Genomic DNA, 19,425 nt, shown 5'->3' on the forward strand with positions numbered 1-19,425 from the left:
AAGTGTAAGTCTATTGGAAAGCTCATGTCATGGCATGCTAGTCATCGTTCAAGTGATGGAAAATGGAGGATCCCTGTAGACACACCGGCATGGCAACATATAGATAATTTGTGGCTGGTTTTCAAAGAATAGCCAATAAATTTGAGATTTGGTTTAGGTATGGATGAAATCAATCCATTTGGCATCAAAAGCACATCATACAGTGTATGGCCAGTGGTATTGGTGAACTTTAATATTCCTCCATCCATGGCAATTAAAAAGGGACATGTGATATTGTCCCTTCTGATTCTTGGAAAGCACAAGGTAAAAAACATGGACATTTACTTAGAGCCTTTGATTGAAGAGTTAGAAATGTTATGGGAAGGTATTGAGGTGCAAGATACGAGTGCATCTGCATCCTCTAGAGATTTCACATTGAAGGCCATGTTGTTGTGGACCATGCATGACTTTCTAGGATATGGAGAGTATTCAGGTACATGTATATAACTCTATATTTGAAATTCAAGACTTGAATCAATTGCATTTTATTAATTCACTTGTTTGTTCAGGTTTAACCACATCAGGATATCATGCATGTCCTATTTGCGATCCCTCTCTAGTTTCCTCTAGGCCAGCACGTTTAAAGAAGGTTATGTACGACAATCATCATTGATTTATTCATATTGATCATCCCAAATATGTTCTCCCTACTAATGGAATGACTCCACAATCTCTAACCATTCGAGATTGGAAGGAGAGATGGATTAATGCCGACAGCCACCCTCCACTCGGCAGGAGTGCATTTCTCTCGATGGACTTTAAAGTATTTAGCATGATGAATTGTTTACATAATATATTGTTTGTTTGTTAGGTTCTCTATATTTTTTCGTCTTCCGTATTGGACTGAACTCAAGATCAATCACTTGTTGGACCCCATGCACATATTCAAAAATGTTGTATCTACATTATGGGATCTCTTGATAGGGGGCTCGTGATTCAGTCAATGTAAGGGAGGATTTACGTAACATTGGTCGCATGAGACGAGCCTGGCCACGCATTGGACCCAGAGGAAAGATCGAGCTACCCCATGCACATTCGATGTTGTCAAAGAACGAGGAAAAAATAGTAAATGAATAAATATGTAGCTTTCAAACACCCACAGGATGTATGAGATGTCTCAAGGGAGCCTTCATAAAGAAAAAGAAAAGAGGTGTGGAGCAACTATCTGGTTTGAAGTCCTACGACTGGCACAAAATGATTCAAGTAAGGGTATCTCTAACCATGAATATAGTAATTAGTGGAGGAACTATGTGTAAACTTTGGGGTATGATGACTTTTTCCTCAACTAATCATTTGATCTATGAATATTGTTTACATTCAGTTTGTACTTCCTACTAGCATGTCCCATTGTGTATCCAAAGATGTACATGATATCATTTACAAGATGGGAGAGCTTGTGAGGTGTGTATACATTGTATTTTTTCATTATATATCTTTGAATTTCTACACAAAAATAAACAATTCTCAAATACATCTTAACAGATACATGAGCTCGAAGGAAATTGATCCAAACACATTGCAAGATGCTCGAGTATTATCTATTGAGGTGGTTTGTTTGGTGGAGGAAAATTTTCCTCAATCCATTTTGACTACTCAATTACATTTACTCATACATTTGATTGATGAGATCGCAATTTGTGGGGGAGTTTAGGCAAGGTGGATGTTTTCTCTTGAGCGCTTCATGAAAACCTTGAAAGATTTTGTGTGGCAAAAAGCACGGCCTGAGGGAAGCATGGCTGAGGGTTGGTTAGTGCAATCATCCCTTGTTTATATGTCTGAATATCTTGCTGAAGTGGATCCCTCTCAACCATGACTATGGAAAGATGATGAAGACTTGAGGATAACCTATGTAATACATCAAGAAAAAGGAATGAGTAAAGTGCTAACAAAAGAAGAACTTCGTAAGTTAAATAGTTTTTGTGTGCTCCATAGTGATGTAATGAGCAAATGGGCAACACTATATAATGAAGCAAGGGCAAGAAAAAAAAGTGAAAGACAAGCATTTCGCACTAGATATGAACGTAATGTCTCATTTCCAGATCATCTAAATGCGCTCCCACGTCATATTGATATAGATTGGTTACATGAGGAAATGGAGAGAATGGAAAAAGAGAAGAAAATTAATATATCTCAAGAAGAGTGAGAATACGCACGAGGTTGCTTATCAAAGGTGAGACATACTATCAATTAATTTGTTTCTATAAGTTTTATTTTATATAAATAATTGACATGTTTGATCTTTTATCTTTTACTACTAGTGCACATTATTCAATGCACTTTGGTGTGAGGGTAAACATCTTCGAACTCAACGTATAGATGATGTTAACCCCAACACGAAGAAAGCAAAAAGAAGTGGAAAAGACGCAGGGCAAAGGCAGAAAAAAGGTAGCCCGACTAAAGAAAGAAAATGAGTAAAGGCCAAAAGCGCAAGGGCAACCTTAAAAGTCCAAGGCAAAGGCAAAAGGGGAAAGGTGCATTTTAAAATAAAAAGGCGCACCCTAAAATCTTGTAAAAGAGCGCCGGGCTCTCACCCGTGCAATTTTTAAAGGTAGACAGGCGGTGGAAAGGAAGCTAGGAAGATAGAAGGACAATGGGAAAAAGGGCCTAGGCTATGGCCGGCCATGTAAAAAGGGAAAAAGGGGATGACCGCCCAAAAGGGATCTAGGGTTTTGTATATAAAGTTGAAAAGTGAATGAGAAGCTCATTCTTGTGTGTGGCCAAAAGTAGCTCTCCTCTTCTTCTTCTTCTTCTTGTTCTTGCTTGCTTGAGCTTGTGTTTGAGAGAGGGAGTGGGAGAGTGTGAGGGAGTGAGTGTGTGAGGGTGAGGGACCGAGGAGGAGAAGCTCTCCATCTTCTCCTCTCTTCTTCTCTTCTCTTCTCTTCTCTTGTCTTGCTCGCGGCAATGGAGCTTGGAGCTTGGAGCGGGAGGATTGAGCTTACTTGAAGCTTGCACTTGGATCGTGGAGCTACCGGAGTGTGCGGAAGAGGAGGTAACTCGAACGGCACGGAGGTAAGCTCACTACACCCGTAGATATGGATGGCGCGTCGACTATGTGAGAGGTAGCCATTAGTGCTCGGCTTGGAACGCTTGAACAATAAGCGGTCCGTGGGTCTTGGCGGTTGAGTGAAAGCTCCCACATTCTGGTTCCGTTTCCGGGACCTACGGATTCAAGCCTTGAGCACTTGCGCGCTTCGAATCGAGCATTGGAGTAGGGTTTGCCCCGAAACGGTGCTTGAGGTAGATAGGTAGGAAGCGAGGGGGTTGAAGAGGGTATTCAATCCCCTTGGCAAGTAGGTTTTTTTCTTTCTGAGATTTATGCGGTGGAATGGAGTAGTATAGGTATTTATTTTGTGATTTGGATGCATTTAGGGTAGGGAAAAACAAAGAAAAAGAAGAAAAAACAAGCAAACAGTAGGGTTTTCTGTTGTTGTATAACAGGCTAAAACAGGGAAACAAGGGACCAGATTCAAGTTTCTGGGAAGATAGGGACAGGGAACTAGCTGTGAGGTTCTGCAATGCTGGGAAAGGACCTTAAGAGGCCTGGGAGGCCAGGACAGACCTCATTTCCTTGGGTTGCTTTGTGAGAGAGAGAGAGAGAGAGAACTTCTGGTTCACAGGATGAGGAAGCGCTGCCCCGATTCCTAGGCATCGGTGATTCATGCTGCTCCAGGTGAGTTTGGTGTTTTGCAACAAGTGCCCTGATCAAATCTAGAAAGTCTATGGTGATTGTGTGCACCAGACAGTGAGGAGGGGTCAAACGCGTGGGAATCGCACCTGCCGCCGACGCACTCGGACCAACTCGCTGTGGTCCGATTCCCAGAATTTGACCACCCGAGTTCTGGAGTTGGACCGTCCGATTCCCAGAATCGGACTAGCCCGATCGGACATGCCACGTGGCACTCAGACCACTCAAACCAACCGTCCGATTTTGAGAATCGGACGCTCGGACCAACCGGTCTGACTCGGACACTTGGATACTCGGACGAGTCCATAATCGGACCACTGACAATCGGACTAGTATGGTCCGATTCCCAGAATCGGACCACCCTGTCCGATCCGATTCTGAGAATTGGACCACTTGAAAATCGGACCATTTTTTGATTCGACTCCTAGAATCGGACGTGACCAAAATCGAAACACTGGTCCGATCGGACCCACCCAAAATTGGACGTCCGATTCTGATAATCGGACTCCTGAAAATTGGACATCTGAGAATCGGACAGAAAACTGTCAAAATCGAACAAGTATCTAGAACATAAAGTTTAACACATCTAAACCCCGAGATTGACCCCAAGGCTGCATAGAGCTAAAGGCACATCACAGATCCATCACTGGGCTAAAATTTAAAGCACGTAGTTCAAAATTTGGCTATAAACGCCCCCCCCAAATTACATATGGTGTTTACCGTAATGGCCCTGCGGGCCGGGGGGGACTGCCCCCCCCAGACCCCCGCAGAGGGGGCTCTGCCCCCTCCGCACCTCCCCCGAGTAGGTTGGAGGGAAAACACGCGCCATGACAAGTCTTCCAAATTGGACCCTAGTGAAGCAATGACTCTACACGAGCATGGATTCTCACTTGCAAAAGAGCAGCTGAAAGCCCATACCCGAACAGAGAGCAACAAAGACCCTAGAACATCAATGGGCCAATGTAGCCATCAAGGGCAAAAAGGCCACACCACTAGAACACAAAGACATTGTGTTCAAACCGTGTCTAGTCAGAGAAAAATGCAACTTCAGCAAGCTACAAATGCGAAGATGACTAGACATGACATTCTTGACGAGAGATGTACCTTGAATAGCACTGCACTAATGATCCAAGACAGCAGTGGAGAATCCACATTTGGTCGTGTAGTCGAGAACTCAAGGGCATCTGTCAGAAGGCTTAAATTTACAAGCTAGGACCCGGAAGATGAAGACATAGTACCACCTGCTTATCTTAGGGTCAAACTCACCGCGAAAAGAGAGCATACTATTGATACTCTGATTGATGAAGGAGTAGATTTTAACATCTTGACATATGAATCATGGACCCTACTAGGCCAACCAGAGCTCACACCAACTAGTGCAACTCTTAGCCCTTATGGGGGACACCCACAAGCACTCATGGGGAAGTGCAAAATCCTTGCGACAATTGAAACGGAAAGCTTGCCTATCCTATTTCATGTTTGACCAAAAAGTGATAGCTGCAGGAAAGAAACCCTCCTAGGAAGACCCTTCAAAAGGGCGACCAAGTGTAAGGCTGACTATGTAGCACAGAGGATACACCTGACACTATCGGGTGTGAGGATAGTCACCACCTTTAGCAAGGGTGACCTCATCGAACCTCAAGGGAAAGGCAAGGAAGGTGACGACATGACAGTCAAGCCTACAAACGAGGGCAAGGACTTGTTGGAAGAGTTGATACAAGCACAGGTCGAACAATGAGAACCAGTGAGTGAGGCCATGCCGGAAACAAGAAGGTCAAGAGACAAGGTCAAGGATAGGGTTTGGACTCACAAAAATCGTAGAAGACCACAAAAGAAGCCCAAGCCTTATAGGTGAAGGCATCGATGGAGAGCTAGCACAATGCCGCGATGGATATCCAAAGCGTTGCTTCATGCTCAAGGGTATTATGCAGGCAACCAATGGATTTGGGTACCAATGCCCCCTGCTAAACCGCCTCTATCAGCTGAAGGCCAGAGTGCATCAAAAGCATGGCACAGGAGGAAATCTAAGAGAAACTCTAGGTCTCAAGGCAAGGAACTAGACATGATTGTTCGAAGGAAAGAGCCCCAGCCTAGCATGCTAAATCGACAGATGTCATACGTAGCCATTGAGCACGCACAAAAATCGTTAGTGCCCAAGGAGCCTTTGATTTCCCAAGGGGAGAACAAGCATCATAGGCACAACATTGCTCAAGGCAAGGCTGATCACTCAACAAAGCAAATGGCACAATCATCTAATAGCCTCAAGCAAATCATTCATTCAGTACCAAGTCCACTTAAGAGTCCTAGATCTCCTACATCCTCTTTTTCCAAACGGACACAGGAAGCACCACAGCAGTTGTCAAGGGCGGCTGCTCAATTCCAATCTCTACCTCCATCTAAGCTTCCAACAGTCAAAGAGGTGGGACATGACGCCACCTGTACCTCTCGACCCAAGGATATGCCTGAGCCACCTAATGCGACTAGATCAGCTCATGTTTGATCTACACAAATGAGTGCTCAAAGGCCAACGAAAGACACAACCACTTCTGATCGCCCTAAGGACTTGGCACCGCAATCCACCAAGGGTAGCCAGCCCACTCAACTAGTTGCTACTACTTCCAATCGGGGATCACAGCAGTCACAGCCCTTGGCCGTGACAATGCCCCTTGTGGAACATGTCCTTAGTAGTTTACCTGTGGAGGAGGTGTCGCAACCAAATCCCTTGACACCTCCAGCACTTTCAGAGTGCCTAAAGCCTAGGACGGAGGAGTTAAATGCAAGGGAGTTGGTTGAAAAGCTAGACTCTTCGAAAAGAGCGGCAGTTGTGCCCTCACAACCGGGCAAGGCTATTCAGCAAACCATGGCTATTGCCCATAAGGACACACTAGAGAAGGGAAATGCTGAGGCCCGACCAAGCACATCAACGGTCGATATAGCCCAAGGTCCTGAGTCGTTGAGAGAGGCACCTTCATTGACCAAGAAAAAGAGGAGAAAGTAGAGAGAACAACAACAGATGTAGGAGGTTGTGGACCCCAAGAACATTGAGACGAAGGGCGCTGGAGAGCAGATGAATAAAGCATCGAGTCCATCCACCAATGAACCCACTGATGCCTCTCCTAATAGCGGTGAAACCTCAGACACACCTGTGTGCTCTGACAAACCAAAGCAACAGTTGCCATCAACAGTTGCTTGCAACACTCTATCCACTGACAATAGAACTCACATTGATCAATCAAGAGTGGATACAACGCTGTCACAACAGGGTGACAAATCTATACCAGTCACATCCGAGAAGAACCAGGACGAAATGGCAGCAAAACCTCAGGAGAAACGTGAGAACCCCAAGAGCATAAGAAATCTTAGCGTTGACCAATCTTGCTCATCTAGGCCTGAGCCCCCAGCCATGCTAAAGCCTAAGGAAACTCTTAGAACTTTACATGAGATAGCAACCGAGCAAGCCCTCGTTGAACATAGAAGTGTCTCAGAATGCTTAACTGAGTTGGAGGCTAAGCTCAAAGTGGTCGCGCGTGTCTACGTCCTTGCGGACATGGGCACAATCCCAAAGGAGCAACTTGGAGATTACTTGTCCTTTCCTCTATCATGGGAAGAACAAGAACATCTTAACGGGCACTACGACAGGCTCCTGCATGAACACATGCGACTCATCCTAGACGAGGAGGCCGATGAACTGCGCTTAACCATCACGTTCAATGAAGTGCTCTGTCGACCGAATCTCGTAGACATAGAGCTACTAAAGCGACTCTCAGCAGGCCAAAGTCAATTTGAGCAGCGTTGGTGCAAAAGCCGCGTTGTAATGGCCGAACTAGGGGCTTAGATCATGACAGTCTCTGAGGAGCGATTGGCCAAATGGCAATCCCAAAGGGACCCAACCCACATGGCACCAACTTCCCTTCGAGTGCTCATTGACATTCGGGGTACGGGCTTAGTTGGGACTAGGCTACAGGGCCCTTTGATTGATAAGGTCCTCACTGAGGAGGAGTTACATATTGCCAGTAGACTCGGTCAACGTTCCATATTGCTACTCGACGTGGCAAAGTATCTATCAGTATTAAGTCAGCTGCCACGAATACTAGATGCGTGTGCCATGCTCGGGCACAACCCCGATTTCTACACTTGGTTCTTATCCTCGTGAAGTGACATGGATTCATAGATATGTATATAAATAAACACTGATTTTTGTGTCACCATGTATAAACAATATCAACACACACAAGCAATGATAGTCAAGTGTAGGGAGAAGAGTCGGGTTGGAAAGGCTAAGCTCCTCAGGTCCTCCTCACATCACACTTTTAAAAGTCGTGTGACCAGCCCCACCTCCAAGTGAAGGGATTGCAACCCATATTGCCGCCGTAGGAGGCCTTGACCAACAACTTTGATGGTGTAGACAGGGTGTAGTCCCTTCCTATACACCTTCTTCCCCTTTTGGTCTATTCTCCCGAGGATGTACCCTGTCCCACTCCACGACAACCAGTCCACGTGACTTAGCATAAACTAATATCCGCTAATGACTGGAGGCAACGCGAACATCAGCATGGGGACCATTCCCCTACAACAAACACCGCATGGCTCACCCCTCCCCTTCTTGTCATATGCACTTGATAAACCACACTAAAATCCCTTCCATGCGAACAATTGTATCCTGTATCAAGGTCTAACCCTTGGTTCGCACCTTGCAGGTTTCCTTTTTTAGCGGAACGCATGGAGAATCATGGAGATTTGGCTTGCAAAGATGCTCTTCGCAAGAGAAGGGAGCATGTGGCACGCGCCCCTCCATTGGAGCGCTACGTGCCCACCATCAAGAGGTATGCCAAGAAGCGAGGCCCTAAGCGACATTGCCCAGGGCGAAGGCCGAAGAATCCTCGAGTCAAGAAAGTCGAGACTCGAAACCCGCAACAGGTCGCAGCACTAGTGGTACGCACTCCCAACTCCCGCTCGGGCCCCAGATGCTCAAAGGCAGAAAGGGCAGCTCGGGAAAGAGAATAATTTAATGAACTATTTAAAGATATTCTGGAGACGGTAGCGGGCCGGGATTACACCATTCATGTCCCGGCCGACATGTTCCCTGCTCACCCCCACGGGAGTCCCACACCAGCAGAGCCCCAATCACCCGGCCACCCAGACTCGCCCTGCCTCGTACAAATCGAGTAGCCCATAATGCATAAGGGGCCTATCAAATGATAACTGGCCAGGACTTTTGGTTTTTAAATGGTTAAGTGTTCCCGACTTGTTAAGTGTTGACATGTTCCTGACTTGTATGAACTTATCATATCTTCGTTTAATATATGCTATGCCTTTAGCAAAAGAAAAAGCTAATCAAGCGCAGGTGATAAATGTCTAGTCAACACCATAGAATTCAAATAAGTGATGTCTCCTTGCATTGCACTGGTTTATTATAGTTGCGGCATACACAATGCATATGCTCTCATGAAGCGATAAGTGGATGCAGGATAATATAGGTCCTTGTGCAAAAATGTTCAATGCCCAAATCACCGCAACACCCACAACCCCACAACGAGCCGCGGCAAAGCCACGCTGCGGAAAGCACCCTTGCCAACCGCCCACATTGCATGGCCCACAAAAGATTCCTGGGCCACGCCCCCTTTCTGGGTCAAGCTCTATAGTTGGCTCATGGCAGCCGTTACCTCAATTGTACCCATATCGCATGTGCCGCAAGGAGGGTTGTAATAGCTCAAGTGTATCTCCCCCTTTCGCCAACTGCTTCTCTAACAACAAGGCTAGGGCACCATCATCATTGTACTATTCATTTTCGGAGCCTTCGAAGCTTGACATTTTCCAACCCATTGAAAGGCTGATAGCCTCAACATATTATAATGGTTGTACTCAGGCAAAAAAAAAAAAAGAGAAAGAAAGAAAGAAAAAGAAAAAAAAGAGAAAAAGAAATGAAAAGAAAAGGAAAAGAAATGAATGGAAAAATAAGAAGCACCCAGATCACAGCACAGCACCTAGGGGTCCTCAAATTAGGTACGTCTGGTGACCTTAGTCGACCGACTTCGTTCCTAGTCCCTTAGCCCCTTACAATCACTCACAATTGTTCAAGGCACATCAAGGGCAGGACATACCTGAGGAGCTTGTCTCGCCTAGGGTTAGACCTGTCACCCTGACCCACTTGCACAATTTTCTTTTGCACTCTGCCTTAGTACCATTGCAATCAGTGGTGATAAGCACCGCACGATTGGCCATGAAAAGTACACCGTACTCATCAAGCAAGTCCAATAGTTTCCAGCTACTGAAAGTGCGGTGTCCTTGTATTCCATTATGCTACATCGTGCAGTCACCATGCAAAGGATGTCTCATATGCCTTCACGCATACTCCTTCTCCACATGGACAACTTTGCTTCATCCACGAATTGTTATGAGAAACTAGCCCACGGCCTTCTAACTATGTAATATCTAAGTATGCATGAGCACTCACATTATATTTGCATCGAAGTATATCCACAGTTTGGGTCCTCAAGTGCAGGACAATACTCTAAGCTTGCTTCGAGTTCGACCTGTCTCCCAAACTAATCAAAATATGTCTTGTGCACGATGAGAAGCCTAGCACTACCCCTTAAGGAGAGATCACAGGTGAGGTTTTCCAATTGTAGGTATAAGGTGTTGTTTGCTCTTCATCAACACTCAACTGTGATACTTGTCCCTTACCATCCAACAAGCCCGCAAAGAATCGTCATGTGCAGAATCCCCAACAAACCAACACTTGTGCTGGCCATCAATGCAATCCCCAACACAGCATAGCCCTACCACCAACTCCAACAACCTTCCACCAGCCACCTTGGCCACCAACAGGCCCCCAGGACCTTCTGCCACACCACCACCAACACTCCTCCATGGAAACCACAGGCGTCCTTGTCACCCACATCTTCGGTGCATACTACAGCCTGCTACCTATGATAGTGAGTGCCATGGGACTGGCACTCGTCTAGGAGGGGGGTAATGTTAACCCCAACACGAAGAAAGCAAAAAGAAGTGGAAAAGACGCAGGGCAAAGGCGGAAAAAAGGTAGCCCGACTAAAGAAAGAAAATGAGAAAAGGCCAAAAGTGCAAGGGCAACCTTAAAAGTCCAAGGCAAAGGCAAAAGGGGAAAGGCGCATTTTAAAATAAAAAGGCACACCCTGAAATCTTGTAAAAGAGCACCGGGCTCTCACCCGTGCAATTTGTAAATGTAGATAGGCGGTGGAAAGGAAGCTAGGAGGATAGAAGGACAATGGGAAAAAGGGCCTAGGCTATGGCCCGCCATGTAAAAAGGGGAAAAGGGGATGACTGCCCAAAAGGGATTTAGGGTTTTGTATATAAAGTTGAAAAGTGAATGAGAAGCTCATTCTTGTGTGTGGCCAAAAGTAGCTCTCCTCTTCTTTTTCTTCTTCTTGTTCTTGCTTGCTTGAGCTTGTGTTTGAGAGAGGGAGTGGGAGAGTGTGAGGGAGTGAGTGTGTGAGGGTGAGGGACTGAGGAGGAGAAGCTCTCCATCTTCTCCTCTCTTCTTCTCTTCTCTTCTCTTCTCTTGTCTTGCTCGCGGCAATGGAGCTTGGAGCGGGAGAATTGAGCTTGCTTGAAGCTTGCACTTGGATCGTGAAGCTACCGGAGTGTGCGGGAGAGGAGGTAACTCGAACGGCACGGAGGTAAGCTCACTACACCCGTAGATATGGATGGCGCGTCGGCTATGTGAGAGGTAGCCATTAGTGCTTGGCTTGGAACGCTTGAACAATAAGCGGTCCGTGGGTCTTGGCGGTTGAGTGAAAGCTCCCACAAATGAAAAGAGAAATACCCAAGATTGTGGTGTCCTTGCTCACTACGAGGATGCCAATGGTACCATGGAAGGTTATTGTGGCTTGATCCAAGATATTCTGAAGCTTGACTTCAGACGATTCTTTATATACGTACTGGATGTGAAGTGGTTTAAAGAAGTGGTAACAAATGGTGAGCATTGCACAATCAGACGTCATCCAAGTGGTTTTGTAATCATTGACTCTACAAAATTTTACCAAAACAAGAATGACACATTAGTACTACTTCAACAATGCAAGCATGTATATATGCAAAAGCTAATTTTTTAATATGTATACATGTGATACATATACACAATATCATAAGTATTTAAGTTTCTTACTTTTGTTTTTCAAATACAGGTTGTGTATCATCCAATGGTAAACAATAACCGATGGTGGTATGTCATTCCCATATCTAATCGTTCAAAACCAATATATGGTAATATTATCGACATGGAGATAGCAGATGATAATCCAACAATTAATGATGATGTGCATGATGACACCATAATGGATTATATGCGTGATATAGTACAAGATGAACCTCACGAGGATGTTCAAGGAAATGCAGAAGAAGAGAATAATGTGATTGTCGATGATATTGATGAAGTTATTGAGCAATATAGCAACACATCTGATAGTGGGATAGACTTATTTGTTTCGTTACCTCTTGGTAACATAGACCTAGAAGTAGATAGTTTAGCAAGGGCTGATCTCATTGAAGATGAGATGGATCATTCATTGTAACATACTTAATTTGCTTAATGATTCAATGTGTATTCTTAATTCTATGGTTTTTATCATGCGCACACGTGCATACTCAAGAATCAATAGTCAAGTTTAAAGCTAAATTGAAATTTCCATAATAAAAAGGAAGTATTTTTTATCATCTTCAAGTAGAGAAATTACGAGATACATATTGCAATGCTTGCTACTAATTGTATAATAAGGTTTCTATCGCTTGCCGCTAATTACTTATATCAAGCTTGACAACTGGAGGAATTGCCATGAAAAAATAATTATTACCTCTGGTTTTTTTATTCAATGATTCAATGTGTATTCTTAATTCTATGGTTTTTATCATGCGCACACATGCATGGTCAAGAATCAATTTCAAGTGGTTAAATAATTATTAACTTTGATTTTTTAATTATATTAATTCCAATTTTAGCTGGTTAAATAATTACGCGTTTGGTGGTGCGTCTATATTGGCGTCTATTTGCGCGGATATATAGACTCAAAATTCGTGTCTATTTACACACTCTTTTACATGCACACATAGACGCAATGATAGACGCGCTCGACTTTGCGCGTCTAACATGCGCATTTATGCCTCGTTTCTGTTGTAGTGACCCTTAAAAAAGGGGTAGTTATCTTTTCATGGTACTCTTTATCATAATAATGTTAATACACATTCATGATTACTCATCCATTTTTATGCATTCCAAAAGATGATGGTCTATGCACATCATGATTCCAAGATCCTTTAATAATGGGATGCTACTCAAAAGAGTTGTTCCTATTACTATACACTTGAGGCTATCAAAAATCATTAGGTGGCATTGGTGGCTATCCAAAATGATTATTTGGGTTTCCTTGAACTTGGGATTGACCAAAAGAATGATTATTGACATAGAATTGCTTATGTCCATATGAATTCAGGCCTCCATTTGTATGATGGTCACCAAAGGAATGTTGCTACCAAAATGAATGATGCACACCACTTGATTGGCCATGTGAAAATCTTCTTTCCTGAAGTCATTCTTCATGTGGGACAGATGATTAACCTCTACTCTCTTGGGGGGGTGGTCTATAGAAAGATTTATAAAAGGGATCACACCCATGGTAGTCTTCTTCTTGTCTTCGACTCACATGCATTTCTTCAAATTGATCATGTACCTTGGAATTAATCTTTTTTTTTTTTAATACTTGGATTGAAAACATAGATTATATTCTCTTTATTTTAAGGGCTCTCCAACCTCAAAATTTGCACCATTTTTTTAGATTTCCAATCCTAGAGATGGTATTTTCAAGAATAGGAGAACTTTGTATGCTAGGGGCTATTGTGGGAACCATGTTCTCACTAAGTAAGGTGATAAGATTGTTAAGTTTAAGGTCTAAACACATGTTTATTTATTTTATTCTATCCTTCATGCCTCTAATTCTGTTGGATAACTTTTGGTAGTTATTAGAATTGTGAGATGCATGTACTATGATGGCCTCTTCAACGTGATTACTATCATGAGCATTGTGACCATTAGTTGCACTCATCTCTACTACTTCATCATGTTCTTGATTCATAGGCTCTTAAGAAATTTTACAATCATTGCAATATGCCCTTAACTCCTCTTGAATGGTATCCAATATTGGATCTTTCTTTTTATTCTAGGCCATTGTGAATTGTTTGTGCTATCAGAGTGTCCTATAGTCAGTAATTTGCCAATAACTTTTGATTCTAATACTTGAACAAAGATATTTTTTGCTCCAAATTACAATGATGTTTCCCTCTATCCATAACCTCTTATTTATATTAGAGCGATTGTATCCTACTCTAGATTCAAATTTTCAAACCCATCCTAAAACAGGACAAACCATTGTTTTAGTCATATTTCAACTTATAAACACCTTGTAATTTTCAATAACATATCGTGTCACTAAGCGAGATGCAGGGAAGAATTTAGGTGCATGTGGGAAGCGACAATAACCTACAAATACCAAATTATTACTGTAATATCATTGCAAGGCTTTTGTAACACCTATAATTAACCCCAACCTATAATAACTTGCTCTTGTACCCTATTTATGCTAGTGTTCCTTGTGAGTAGTTGATCTATTGTAGTAGTGCTAACTATATCAACCTCAAAATTAGCCAACAAAATGGTATCCCTGCACATGCAATTAAGTTTGTGGGCTCAAGATCACCCAAGGTTGGAGAAGTATCTCCTAGACCCAAATTGTCCACCCATTTAGGGTCATAAACAACAAAGGAAGGATCACCTCTCTTTTGTCTAGATGTGTTACCAAGCATCTTTTTTCCTCGTTGGTATTGTACATGGCAAGGATCATACTAGGCTAATCAAACAATTATGAGATGCATGTGCTAGAAATAGCCTTTTCAATCTTTCGTGAAACCCAATAGGTGTAAAATTGAATGGAATAATGCTTAGGTATAGGAGGGATTTATGGGGATAGTCATTGACTAATTGATTTATCTCTTATCTCTCTTACAATGGATAATATCTCTTTAATTTCTTACAACAAAAAAAAATAGGAGCAAAGAAAAATGGACTAGTAATGAGAATTTTCAAATCAATAAGCACCTAGTAACACTACAACAGAAACGAGGCATAGATGCGCATGTTAGACGCGCAAAGTCGGGCACGTCTATCACAGCGTCTATAAGTGCGTGTAAACGTGCATGTAAATAGATACGAATTTTGCGTCTACATATCCGCGCAAATAGACGCTAATATAGATGCGCCAGCAAACACACAATTATTTAACCACCTAAAATTAGCAATTCACATAATTAAAAAACCAAAGTTAATAATTATTTAACCATCTGAAATTGATTCTTGAGCATGCACATGTGCGCATGATAAAAACCATAGAATTAAGAATACACATTGAATCATTGAATTAAAAAAAGAGAGTTAATAATTACTTTTTCATTGCTCTCTAATGAATGGCAGTTCTTCTAGTTGACAAGCCTGATATAAGTGACTAGCGGCAAGCGACAGAAACCTTACAATTAGTAGCAAGCATTGCAATATGTATCTCGTAATTTCTCTACATACTTGAAGATGATAAAAGATACTTCCTTTTTATTATGGAAAATTCAATTTAGCTTTAAAATTGACTATTGATTCTTGAGTATGCACGTGTGCGCATGATAAAAACCATAGAATTAGGAATACACATTGAATCAATAAGAAAATTATCTCATCGCTCTCTCTTTTTCTCTCTCCTCTCTCTCTCTCATTTCCTTTTCTCTCTCCTCTCCCTCTCATTCCTCTCCCTCCCTCTCTCTTTTTCTCTCTCCTCTCTCTCATTCCTTTTTCTCTCTCCTCTCCCTCTCTCATTTCATTTTCTCTCTTCTCTCCCTCTCATTCCTCTCCCTTTCTTGCCCTCTCTCATTTCTTTTTCTCTCTCCTTTCTCTCATTCATTTTTCTCTCTCCTCTCCCTCTCTCATTGGCATGGGAGGTTGGAATACACAAGGAGGGAGGTTGGAATACACAAGGCTTACAATGGAAAGTCAAAACACTACAGGGTAGAGGAGTCTGTAAAAAGACAGCTATCAATCAGGTGACACTTTTTGGGTACTGGTATGGGCTAACAATATAAGCAACTTGGACCAAGACCATTTCACAAGTGAGCTATTGCCTTATTAATGTTAAGTATCACTTTATTGGCTCCTTTACCCTAAATATACTAAAGAAATCTGGACAACTGGACTGGTATTAGGTCCAAGGATAATTATTAAAATGCAGATCATTCATTAGTTTTGAAGCCACAATAAGGTCACATCTAACGCTGCAGCATCAGCCTCAGATTTTTGCAAATCCTCACCCACCAGTAAATCAATAGTGGCTCCGCCCACGTCAACCACAACAAACTTTTCTCCTTCTCTGATGGATAGGAATTTAGCATTTTGGAGACAATGCAAAGATGCAGCCTCTGGCTCCAGAACTACTCTTAATAGATGAGGGCTAGCATCCTCTGAGCATGTTCTGCTTAACACTCCCTTGACCATACCAGCTTCTTGAGCACATTTCCTCATCTTTTGCTTGGCAGCTTCTGCCCATATTGCTGGCGCGGAAAGACACCATTGAATATCCTTCATCATCAATTGCCCACCATACATGTCCCTCAGGTAATGCAATATAAATTGTGATACTTTCTTGAGGTAGTCGATGATGAGAGACTCAATTGAAAGGCCTTGAGGAAGAGCCTTTGATTTGGATTGACCTTTGTAAAGAGCTTGTTCTGCTAGATATAACTTGAAACCACTCATGAAAGTACTTCCGCAAGGAAGCGATTGCGTGCATGCAACAATCGTCTTGATCTGGTTTGTGTTTTGCAGTAGGGCACAGAGGAGGCCTCATGCTACAAGGGCCAGTCGTGGTTGATGTTGTGCACAGATGTGGATGTCGTGAAGGGGCCATACCCTCTCTTGCTCTATTTGCCTATTATGTTTAACATCTTATCTCTTTTTCTCTCTCCTCGTTTCTCTTTTTTTCTCTCTCCTCTTCCTCTCTCATTTCCTTTGGCTCTCTTCCTCTCCTTCTCTCATTTCTTCTCCCTCCCTCTCTCTCTCTCATTTCCCTATTATGTTTTCTTCTCTCCCCCTCTCCTTCTCCCTCTCCCTCTCTCATTCCGTGTCTATTTTCGCATCTATACTCACGTCTACTTGAACAGTAGACGCGCATATACACGCAAAAATAGACGCACACATCAAAATTCAAATCATACTTAAATCATTTCTTTTCAAACTACGCCTTTCCTTTCCTGTGTTTTTTGCGGTTCTGAAGCTTGAGTTTAGCTGACATGTAGTCTCTTCATGCCTCACCTCCTCATGACTCACATCTTCTTTCATTTCAAACACACAAGAAGGGAAAAAGGAAAGCCAAGGAGAGGAAGAAAGAGAGAACAAGAGAGAGGAGAACAAGAAGAAGCATCAAGCAAGCAAGCAAGCATCAAGGGAGGGTAACTTACCAAGGAGAGGAAGAAGCGCCACCACCCGCCACACCAAACACCCAAGGTGAGTCTCTCTCTCTCTCTTTCTCTCTCTCTGTCTTTGTTTCTCTCTTCCTCTCTCTGCTCTGTCTGTGTATTTAGGATTTCTGATTCCATTATGTATTGCATTTTGTAAATCATCAATGGCGGTTGTCGGCCTAAAATTAGCCGACCGAGCGCGTCTGATAGCGCATCTACATCTCAGTGTAGACGCAGATATAGACGCAAAAAATGTTTCTCTGAGGGCGCGTCTTAGAGTGCGTGTACTGGCGCGTGTGCTCTGCAGTGTACACACGATGATACATGCGCTGACAGACGCCCACAGAGACGCAGGTATAGACGCGCACAGAGATGCATATATAGATGCTATATGTAATATGTTTTATCTACACAGGGTAATATGATTTTTCTTGTGTAGATGTGGAATCCTGGATCCTCTAGCACCCCATTCAACAAGGAGCAATTCATGGGGGTGATGACCAATTATCTTGGTTGCCCTCCCACTGCAGATGAGGTTTTCAGTATGATGTCTGGGACACCTATCACATCTTTGCCTACACAGGGATCAGCTGAGTTACATGGATAGGCCGAAGCACGTACATTTGCAGAAGCACGTGTATCGAGTGAGGTAGAGGGTAGTGCACGTCGAGGGAGGAGGGAGAGTGGTGCGGGAGGACGAGGAGGTCAAGGGCTTTGTGGGGGTTTCCTAGGTGGTGGCTCTCGATCGCCCTCACCAGAAAATGAGAGAGGTGAGCCTCCACAAATGTACTACTCTATCACTGATGTTGGTGGTATCTTGCATGACTTTGACGGGAGGGAAGTGATAGCCTACTTGAGGAGTATCGTGCATGCCACATACAAAGATTGCATGATTCCCTTCAAGCACCAAAAAAATGGTTTGTGGCAAGAGGTGCTGCGGGCAGTACATAAAAGGTACCCTAATCCCGAGAATTCACGATTCTCAGATGATTGGGGACGGTCAAAGGTGAGAGACACGCTTTATAACAAGAGGTCTCACCTTATGACACACGCCAAGGAGTCATTGCAGAGACAAGAGCAGCGGTGCCCGGGATATGGCTAACCACCCAATTGCCACCGCAAGGAGTGGAAAGAGGCCAAAAAGAGAGCAACGGAGAAAATGACAAGTCGCCAGCATGCAGAGGCGCGACGTATCCAGATGGTAACCATGGGATCGTGGCATTATGGATCGAGTGGCAGGGAGTCATGGGAGGCTGAGTTTGTAAGTATTATTTGATTTCTTTTTTAAAATTAAATTTTGTAATTTGTTTCACTTCATTATGTAGTGTGTTTTAATACGTTGTATGTTCAAATTGTTTTGTAGTATCATATCGTTGGTAGGATGCCTACTCCTAGAGAGGTAGGCTACCATCGAGGTCATAACCGGGCGTCCACTTGGCAGCATTTCTACGAGGAGGGACTCATCACGGAGGAGCAATATAATCGCGCCATGAGGATTCCACCACCAAAAGAGATATGTTTTATTTTTTACATGAAAAGTATAGATAACTCTAATTTATTGTTTGTAATGGTATTTATATACCTTAATCCTTTGTGTAGGCGAACCCTGATGCAGTTGAGGATAGCGAAGGGGGGACTAGCACTAGCGGTGGTGGCAACGGCAGCGGCATAGGCAGCGGTGGTGGTAGCGATGATGATGCCTCTTCTGAGGAGATATAGAGGAGCCCCATGCATGCATGCCTCCCCTTGGCTTGTAATTTTCATTTTTGATATGTATTACTTTCAGCTAGTGCTTGCGACCATGACGTCACAAGCACTAGAACTCATAATGTAAAAACGTTTCATCTATATATATGAAATTTCGTGTGCTACATACATTGTTTTGTTTTCAGTATCCAATCTTCGAAATAATCTTTCTCTATTTTCCCTAAGCATACAATTTGATGTTGATGGGGGGAAAAAAAACAAGAGAGCTCTCGGGTTTTTTTTTCATACCTCTGTTTTGCGCGTCTAAATTGCAAGATTAATGCGCGTCTATTCTCGTAAAAAACTTTCAGAGTAAACACGTAGATACACGCGTGTATAGATGCACAATATGAATATATCCACTTTTTTATAAATATGATTATATATTTACGTAGCGCGTTTATACGCGCGTCTATAGGCGCGTCTATATGTGC

This window comes from Lygodium microphyllum, chromosome 8 (assembly GCF_053477565.2).
Source record: "Lygodium microphyllum isolate KBCC chromosome 8, Lygodium_microphyllum_v1.1.10, whole genome shotgun sequence".
Lineage (NCBI taxonomy): Eukaryota > Viridiplantae > Streptophyta > Polypodiopsida > Schizaeales > Lygodiaceae > Lygodium > Lygodium microphyllum.